Raw genomic sequence first — 6,003 nt, forward strand, 5'->3', positions numbered from 1 at the left:
GCAGCACCACGTTTCCCGACGGAGACTCCCTCTGGCGGCGGCAGTGGCAGCTGCAGGGGCACAGGCTCGGACCCGGGGCCTGAACCTGCCACCCGGGGCGGGGTTGGGAGGTGGAGGTGGAGGGGAGGGGCGGCGAACGACGTCGCAGCCTGCAGGCGGGCGGGCGCGGTAAGCCGGGGTGGGGCGCGGGCGGGCCGGTTTGGCGGTGGCCAGTCGTCGCCCACTGGGCCGTCTCAGGGCCAGAGCGTGCGGCGAGTCGGAGTGGGCGTGGGCTGTGCGAATCGAGGACTCGGTTCTGGGGCCGCTCTCGCCTGCTTTCGGACGGCCGGGAAGGAGAGAGCGAACGGTTATGTAAAACTCCATGCACCGGAAACCTTTCCCTCTTCTCCCCTTTGGAGAAAAGTCGGCCTCAGGACTCCGTGGGTTTCGAGAGAGGTGACCTCAGGCTTTACTAAGGTGCAAGAGCCGGTTGAGGGGCGACGTCGTAAGGCTGGTGCAAGGCGAGGAGGGCAGTTCCCATAGGCAAACTCTGACCCCCAGGGCCGGACGAGCCAAACTCCGGAGCTGGGGAGAAGCTCAGACACCGCGCTGCACCTGTTGTCGCCGTCACTCACCCGGCGGAGCGGGCGGGGCGGGGCGGCGCGGGCGGCTTCGCCTGGACTCGCCGCTCAGCCCGGCCTGGGTCCGGCGCCCGCCCCTGGCCAGCGCCCGCGCGGCTCCCGCGGGCCCGACCCGGCTGAGCGCGCCGGCCCGCCGCACAGCCTCGGCACGACGAAGCACGACGCACTGGACAGGGTGAGGACTGGCAGGCAGTCTTGGTTGGAGTGGCCAGTACATGGGATCTCCTTTGAAAGAAGACTGCGTTGTAAAAATGATTTCTAAAACATAGCTGAGGATATGTTATATCGGTGATACATACTATAATACATAACCGAGTTGTAAATAATTGCTAAATAAATTTATGTAATAATGGTGGCTATTATAGCTACCATTTATCAAGACCTGACTTTGTGTCAGGCACAGTACCTTATACTCAGTATATTTAATCATTTTATTCTCACAGCAACCCTTCCAATAGATACTCCCATTATCTTCATATTACAGGTGAGGAAATGAAGATTTGCTGGTTAAGTAATTTGATCAAGGTCTAAAACTGTAACAGATTTAACCTGGGGTCTCTCTGACAACAGTTCATGATCTTAACCATTTTGCCATATATTTTTAAAGAATCAGCAGCAATAATTGTTAAAAGAAAAACTACATCAGCTGTAACTTTTGTTCTCTCTATTGCAAAAGTTTGACTTTGGGTTATTTTACTTTCAAGATAAAAGGTAAAAAGAAAAGCAGTGTGGCTATATTTTAATCTGTTCAAAGATTAGCTCTTAATATTATTTACCAAAAATAAAATGGAAACAACTTTTAATTGAATACAGTTCCGTTAAAGCACTCTGAATGTCATTATACATTTCTGCACGCAATATAAGCTCATTTTTTCAAGTTTTTGTGCCTGTAGAAATAGAGTACAAACTGATTCAAATGAAAACACATTCTAGAGCAGAATAATTTTGCTGTTCAATACCGTTGATCTTCTTTAGGCATTTTTCTAGTAGTAATGATGGATTTTATAGATATTACTATCCTTTCTTTTACCAGTCCTTTTTTTTAAAACTAAAAAGACTTATTTTTGAAGACTGTTTTCACAATAGTAAGGTGTTCACAAATTAATGAAGAAAATTTAGGAAACACCGACTTTATTTCAATGCCTGTGTTGGGTGCCAGGGGAATATACTGTATATACAATATGGTAATTGTCTGTTATGCTTCTAACTCTTTTAATTCTTACACCAAAAGTAGTTTTTGCCTTTAAAGCTTAGATAAATTATGTAAAACTATACAACTCAATTTAGTAAACATTTGTAGAGTTCCTATTATGTGCAGTACATAACTCTACACTGCGGGAGATAAGAGAGTGAAGAAGATGTCACCTCTGTCCTGGAGGTGTTTTCAATCTAGAAGGGGAGGACAGACTAATTACTCAAGCTAATAATTATATCTAAAGTCGCTGATAACAAATAAGATACAAGCAGAATAGGATAATGTGAACTGTGCTCCGACGTCTGTGGGAGCACCGAGGTCAGCGTGGAAGCAGTGTTCGGAGCTGGGTGAGGGCGCCATCCATCACAGCTGGAATGCTGGCCTGGGCGGTAAGCTGGGAAGAAAGATATTGAGCCCTTGTCCTGTAGCCAGCATTGGGCTAGGCGCATTCTTTTTTAATCTTCTTAGTTGTCATCCTCTTTCTCCCTGGAAATCTAAACCTTCGAGTGGTAAAAGTGACTTGCGTAGTCACATTGCTAGTAAGTGGTAGATGCAGTTTTGAAAACTTAGTTGTGTTTGACTCCATTACCCATGCATAGTGCACTCTGCCATGCTATTTGTACTATAGAATAAGGACTTTTATTCTGGAGACCTTTGCCCTCTGAAGGTTATTGAATTAGGAAGTTAACATAATGAGAGCTAAAATTTAGGAGAATATTCTCAGATCAGAAAACAGTTTTTCAGGGACTGAAAACAGAATTAAATTAGAAGGATACTACTGTAGTGGCAGCAATGAGAATAAAATACTGGGAAAGTGTTGAGGAAAACTAGAGAGGAACTGGGACTGTTGGGCACCGGTGGTGGTGGAGAGGCATCATGAGGATCATTTGGAAGTCTCAAGTTTCAGATACTGAAGATATAACAGTACAACACACAACAAATAGCCAACCTAAATATCCCATTTTCTTATGTTTTCTGCCAGCATCCCATTGTGTCTCATCTGTTTTCTTCACAAAGTCTGTTCAGAGCATAGTTATTGTTCAGAGGTTTACTTAAGCCTGCCCTCCTTGCTTGCCTGCCCTTACTGGCAGTTCTCTTGTTCCTGCCTCTTGAGTTTTCTAGCTACAGATTCCAACTCTTAATATATATTCCAGGCCATCCTTTTCTTCATAACCCTTTAGATTTGTTCTCTAGCTTATAGAACTAGGTAACCATTAGCATACTTCCTGTGGACCAGCCTTCATTGTAAAGTTAGGGGATATGGCAATAATTAAGACCTGGCTCTTGCTCTTCAGCAGCCTGTGGTCTAGTGGGAGAAGGAGCTAATAGAAAGTTTATGTATCCAATGTGCTAACTGTGCCTGTAGAAGAGTGGCCAGGTACAGAGATAGCCCAGACCAGGGAGTGACTTAACTTAGTAGGTAAAACACGAGAAGATCGATGTTTGGAAAACGTCTCTGCGTCCATTTTACTTCTTTCTTGTTTCCAGTTCTACTGACCTATTGTTGTATTTTGGAGGATTTAGGTGCTTTCTTCTCCTCCATGATGTTTGAATATTTGAAATTGGAGAGGTGAGGGACAAGATTTAAAAAAAAATCTGCTTTAAGGAAACAACGAGTTAAGTTCAGATTTCCTTTTCCTCTACAAGGAACAAAATACACGTTAGGATGTTATGGAGATGGTAAAGAATAGGACAATCTGGTTTATTGGAAGATGCCTTGTAAAAAATTAATTGGCCTATTTGATTATGCTGTTTACTTTGAGCAACTACTTAGACACAAGAATACACAATATAGAACCTACAGTGCAGCAAAAGGTAGGAACTCAATAAACGTAGGATGAGATTAAATAAAGAGATCATTGTCACCCCACCCTCAGCTTTTTACCTTTCTTTTTGGACTGAGAGTGAAGAACAATCAATCAGTGCCAGAAAACCTTTTTTTCATTAATTCATGCAAGTATGATTTGATAAAAAGCAACGTTTTCAGTTGCTTTTTAGGGGAAGACCGTATGTTTGGAACATCCCAGCTGCAGAATCCTTTGAATGTTCTCAACTCTCAGATATTTCCTTAAGAGCAAGCAATACTACTGCATACAGAAATAAGACACATACAGCAGGACTTGGTGCAAGAGTGATTACCCAGAGCTTACCGTCCATGTGTAGACCCAGTCCTACAGTATTGGCTTTGGCTTGTCCCTTTATTTTATCTTTACCTGTTCTTACCTGACCACTAACTTTGCTGTTTTTTAAAAACCTCTTTCTATTCTTAAATTTGATCTTAGGGGAGGAACATTTTTTCCTCCTCCCTCTTAGGGTCTCTGGCTGGGTCTGAAAATTAAGCTGACAAAGACAGATTAACAGGAAAAGAGCATGTAAATTTTATTGAATTTTTAATGTATGTGAATGAAGACCAAAGAGGTGACTAGAGCAGGAAGATTTTGTACCTTTTAGACAAAAAAACAAACAAAAAATACCCCACTCAATAAGTTGTGAGAAAGTGTCAAGACAAACAGTTTAAGATAGAGACAGTCAAAGGTGAAGAAGGGACTAGGAAGATAAGGGCTAGTTTAACAAGGTTTATTTGCATGTTCCTCTGGTACCCATCTCTGAGCTGATAAGAGTCTTCAGTAATAAGAGATTTATAGCCTTCTGAGCTTTTACTGCTTCTTAATTGCCGTCAACATATGTCAAAGAGGCATATTTTGGGGTGACATATTCTGGCTTCCTTCAAATGCATGTTTTTTCCTTAAAGATTTTAATTACTTATTTTTAGAGAGAGAGAGGGAGGGAAAAGTAAAGGGGGAGAAAAATCAATGTGAGAGAGAAACATTGATAGGTTGCTTCTTTATGTGCCCAGACCGGGGACTGAACCTGGAACCCAGACATGTGCCCTGACCTGGGAATCGAACTGGCAACATTTTGCTTTGTGGGACGATGCCCAACCAACTGAGCCACACGGGTCAGGGTGATGCATGAGGTATTTTCACAACCACTATTATGACAATTCATATTTCCTGTACCCTTAGGCATCCTGGCAATACTTCAAGTTCCCAGTGTCCTTCTACCTATTGCGTTTCAAACACCTGTGTATAAACATTTGTTAAATTGTTACTTGTCCACTCTCCTCCCATAACTACATTGTTTTTGAGTAGTGCACAATTGTTCCTTTGGTACATGATGATCTTTGTACTGTTGTGTAGATTAATCAGTGCATAAGGGTGTCTGCCAAAGGAGAGAGTAGACTTGCTGCTCAACTCACATAACCATGTAGCTACAGGGCTCCACCCGTTCAATGGGAGTGCCTTTTTTGTAATTCATAAAAAGGTGCTGAAGGGGCCAGTGGCAGCCCTGCCTAAATATAGCTCCTGTACTGTAAGATGGTATCAGGAAACACTGGCTTATTTATGTTCATTATGTTTTACTGTCACATTCTCAGATATCAGTAACTGCTTGACACTTGGAAAAATTTTTGTCTTATTGCAAGTTGGGTTCTCAGGAAACAGACTGAGATTTGCATTGATAGTGGAGAAAATAAAATGGAATAAGCATTGCTAAGAGTGTCACTTAAGTGTAGTCAAGAAGCCATAGAGGAAGTGGGGCCTATGGCAGTGTCACGTTCCACAGCTATTGTTAAGTTGCTGACCTACTGCTAAACTCAGCTCAAAGATGAACAGCAAACACCCTGGGTCAGTGATTGCTGCATAGATCGAGTGGAATTTATTTCTTCCTCATCATGGTGGCTAGACCTTCTACATTCTTCACCTTGAAAGAAACAACCCATTTTGACTATGGGCATTCTCCTTTTACATAACGAGCCTAACCAATCTCAGCTGACCTAGCTGACATCCTTCATTTACACGAAGGACCTTAAAGATTAATAGTTGTCATCATTTTGCCCTTTATAAATATTGACTTTCTTTGGTTCCTTCAGAGCACAATTTAGATTGCTACCTGAATCTGTGCCTGGGATTGCAATTCCTCCTTTGCTCAAATAAATGCTTTTTATTTCTTATTATAGCCTTAACTTTTTTGTTAATAGCATCCAGGAGTTTTCGGGGGGGGGGGGGGGCGCTGAGCTTGGAAACAGCATCTGAGAGGAGTGCAGGAATATTGCAACAGAGTTCTCAGCAATCCTAGATGACTTTCAGAGTTGTCCCTGCAGACCAGGCCCCTCCGCCCCCCACCCCA

This window comes from Desmodus rotundus, chromosome 2 (genome assembly GCF_022682495.2).
Source record: "Desmodus rotundus isolate HL8 chromosome 2, HLdesRot8A.1, whole genome shotgun sequence".
In the NCBI taxonomy this organism is placed as follows: Eukaryota; Metazoa; Chordata; class Mammalia; order Chiroptera; family Phyllostomidae; genus Desmodus; species Desmodus rotundus.